Here is a 3815-nt window from a genome sequence, read left to right as displayed (position 1 = left end):
CTACTCTGAAGTCTTTGTAGGGGCCTGGGCACCTTTGGGAGCCTGAGCTGGAACTGAAGCTGGAGCTGCAGCCTGGGCCTTGGTTTGATCCTTGGCCTTGGCCTTTGGCCAGCACAGCCTGAGCCCTTTGGCAATGTGGGCACAAGCCCGCTTCCCAAGCTTGGGGTAGGCAATGTAGGCAAGCCGATCGAGCTAGCAGCTGACACCCTTTGGGATCTTGGGCTTAACCTCCTTGGGCTTTACGAGGGCCTTGATACCCTCAGCACGTGCACTTATGGCCTTGTCACTGTTGGCCTGCATCTTCTTTAGGCCCCTCTTGTTTTGCTTCTTGGCAAAGCACATGTTCCTCGGGAACTTGGGGTCCATCCCCTTAAGAGATTCATATCTTTGTGATTGGGGTTTCTTGATACCATTTCTGTGCCTCTTTCGGGACTGGTTGTGTGTGTTGTGGTTCTTGGACTTGGCCATGTCGGCACCTTAAGCTGTGGCTCCCAAAGCATCTAGAACCGGAAGTATTCTTCTTTTTCTCCACCACTGAACATTTCTCTTTTTTTTTTTTTTTTTTTTTTGAGATGAAGTGTTTTTAGCTCTTGTTGCCCAGGCTGGAGTGCAATGGCACGATCTCGGCTCACCGCAACCTCTGCCTCCCAGGTTCAAGCGATTCTCCTGCCTCAGCCTCCCAAGTAGCTAGGATTACAGGCATGTGCCACCATGCCCGGCTAATTTTGTATTTTTTTTAGTAGAGACGGGGTTTCTCCATGTTTGTCAGACTGGTCTCAAACTCCCGACCTCAGGTAATCCGACCTCAGGTAATCCGCCCGCCTCGACCTCCCAAAGTGCTGGGATTATTATAGGTGTGAGCCACCACGCCCGGCCCACCACTGAACATTTCATGGTGTCTCTAAGTCATTCATCTACGCTTTTCTTTCCAGTTATCAGCACTCTTCCATTTCACTCATATTTTCTCCTGGCTTAGACCTCATGTTCAGCCATTTTGAAATTTGCTCATAAATGACAAGGATTTCTTCCCTTCACTAGTTTTCTACTGTCTGTGTTTTCCCAGCCCCAGCTGGCTCCTATTGCCCTGTTTCTCCCCTCCCACACTTCAGGGTATTGCTGGAGAAAGTCCCAAGGTCATGCTGGTTTGACCCAGTATAGATTCACAATTCCAAACCTCACCTGGGCTCCACTTGGGCTCTTTTGTTTGTTTGTTTGTTTGTTTATTTGTTTAGATGGAGTTTCCCTCTTGTTGCCCAGGCTGGAGTGCAATGGTGTGATCTCAGCTCACTGCAACTCACTCACTGCAACCTCTGCCTGCCGGGTTCAAGTGATTCTCCTGCTTCAGCCTCCCGAGTAGCTGGTATTACAGGCACCTGCCACCATGCCTGGCTAATTTTTTGTATTTTTGGTAGAGGAGGGGGGTTTCATCATGTTGGCCAGGCTGGTCTCGAACTTCTGACCTCAGGTGATCCACCCGCTTCGGCCTCCCAAAATTCTGGGATTACAGGCATGAGTCACTGCGCCTGGCCTGGGCTCTTTTTGACGATGGCTTTCTGTACAGTGTTACCTAAGACTTCTCAACTCCCTCAAGCCCAAAAATCCACCCCTGCCACACTTATTATAAGATCTCATTTTCTACTTATAGGGAAGATGGAGGTCATTCAAGACCCCACCCCCACCCTGTCATCACCTTCACCTTAGATTAGTCCATATCTTCACCTTCTGTCTCTAGGAGCATCTCTTCCCCTGCAGAAAGCACAAGCCTCATCTCATCCCCTCCACTGACGACTCCTCTTATCCCTCATGTTCTTACCCTTTTTCTCTCTCCTTACTTCTTACCCTCTTCCCACAAACATGCTCAATTCTGCATCAACCTAAAAATAGAAAATCTTTTCCCGGCTGGGCGCAGTGGCTCACATATGTAATCCTAGCACTTTGGGAGGCTGAGGCAGGTGAATTGCTTGAGTACAGGAGTTCGAGACCAGCCAAGGCAACATGGTGAAATCCTATCTCTAAGAAATATGAAAATTAGCTGGGTGTGGTGTGGTGGTGGGCACCTGTAGTCCTAGCTACTCAGGAGTCTGAGTTGAGAGGATCACCTAAGCCCAGAAGGTTGAGGCTGCAGTGAGCTGTGATTGTGCCACTGCACTCCAGCCTGGGTGACAGAGTGAGACCCTGTCTCATAAAATAATAAAATAAAAAAAAAATACAGAAAATCTTTTTCGTATCTGCTTCTCCCTCAGTGTGCTACCCCTTCTCTTTCTCCTGATACAACCGAATTTAGGGAAGAGTAATCTGTACTTAAAGCTCTCCCCCAACCTCCACTTCCAACTTATTTCCTCAACCACTGACTATTCGCTTCTGTCCTTGTGGTGTTGTTATTCATTTATGTATTTGCTCTCTCAACAGATAGTTGTCAAGAACCCTCTGTGTGCCAGTAATTGTCAAAACTTCCCTCTCAGAGGGCTTACCAGTTACCTCCTGATCCAATGTTTCTGAAACTTTGCTGTGCATTGGAATCACTTAGCATCTTTTAAAAATACTGATGCCTGGGTCCCACCCTGAGATATTCTGAGTTAATTGGCCTGCATGTGACCTGGGCTTCAGGATTTTTTTTTTTTTTTTAGACAGAGTCTGGCTCTTTTGCCCAGGCTGGAGTGCAGTAGCGTGATCTTGGCTCACTGTAACCTCTGCCTCCCGGGTTCAAGCGATTCTCTGGCCTCAGCCTCCCTAGTAGCTGGGATTACAGGTGCATGCCACCAAACCTGGCTAATTTTTGTATTTTTGGTAGAGACGGGTTTTCACCATGTTGGCCAGGCTGGTCTCGATCTCCTGACCTCAAGTGATCTGCCTGCCTTGGCCTCCCAAAATGCTGGGATTACAGGCGTGAGTCACCAGGCCTGGCCTGTCCTAATCTCCTAATGCAGGGTTTTTCAACCTCAGCACAATTGCTATTTTGGGCCAGGATTATTCTTTGTTATTGAGGGTTTTCGTGTGCATTGCAGAGTGTTTAGCAGCACCCGTGGCCTCTAATTTCTAGATACTAGAAGCACACACATTTCCCTTCATAGTCATTACAAACCAAAAATGTCTCCAGACATGGCCAGATGTCCCTTGGAAGTGGCAAAATAGGCCCTGGTTGAGAAGCACTGCCCTCGTGTCTTCAGTTCTCCTCCTCCTTGATCTGTCTGTAATATTGTGAAACCCCTCCTTCAGAAGCCTCTCGTTATTAAAAAAAATTTTTATAGAGATGAGGTCTTGCTATGTTGACCAGGCTGTTCTTGAACCTAAGCCTCCCAAAGTGCTGGGAGTACAGGCATGAGCCACTGCACCTGCCCTTTTTAAAAAAATATGGAACATTTCACGAATTTGCACATCATCCTTGCACAGGGGACGTGCTAATCTTCCTGTATGGTTCCAATTTTAGTAAATGTGCTGCTGAAGCAAGTGCTCTCCTTTCCTTTGGCTTTCACAGCACTGTTCTCTGTGACTCAGTATGGAAGGACATAGTGATATTCAAAAGATGTTTGCAGAATGGATCTAGAAGTTGCTCATGTGTATTTGGCTCACCTCTGATTGGCCACTTATCTGTAAGGGAGACTGGAAATGTAATCTTTATTGTTGGTTTAGCATGAGTTCAGCTAAAGACCAGGGTTCTGGTCCTACAGTACTTCCAGGTCATACTTTTAACTCGTTTTCTCCTTCCCACTGCCTGGAAGTACAGTTACAGTAGTGTTAAGACATCTTGGACAATGTGAGCAAAGGTATGACCCTGGGCTTGGTGAGGCAAAAAGATAGGAGGAACCTGAGTCTCT

General features: G+C 47.3%; 1 non-coding gene and 1 pseudogene across 1 annotated transcript; both read right to left on the bottom strand.

The window, feature by feature from the left end:
- Positions 1 to 468, bottom strand: LOC126938592 (60S ribosomal protein L29-like; annotated as a pseudogene).
- A 2877-nt stretch (positions 469 to 3345) lies between these two features.
- On the bottom strand, positions 3346 to 3447 carry LOC126940115 (U6 spliceosomal RNA). Its single transcript, XR_007720626.1, has one exon. It is a non-coding gene; the product is annotated as a U6 spliceosomal RNA (small nuclear RNA).
- Positions 3448 to 3815: the final 368 nt, after the last annotated feature.

This window comes from Macaca thibetana, chromosome 16 (genome assembly GCF_024542745.1).
Source record: "Macaca thibetana thibetana isolate TM-01 chromosome 16, ASM2454274v1, whole genome shotgun sequence".
Classification (NCBI taxonomy): Eukaryota; Metazoa; Chordata; class Mammalia; order Primates; family Cercopithecidae; genus Macaca; species Macaca thibetana.
Note: the sequence above shows the minus strand (reverse complement) of the source record. Positions and strands in the feature narration are given on the sequence as shown.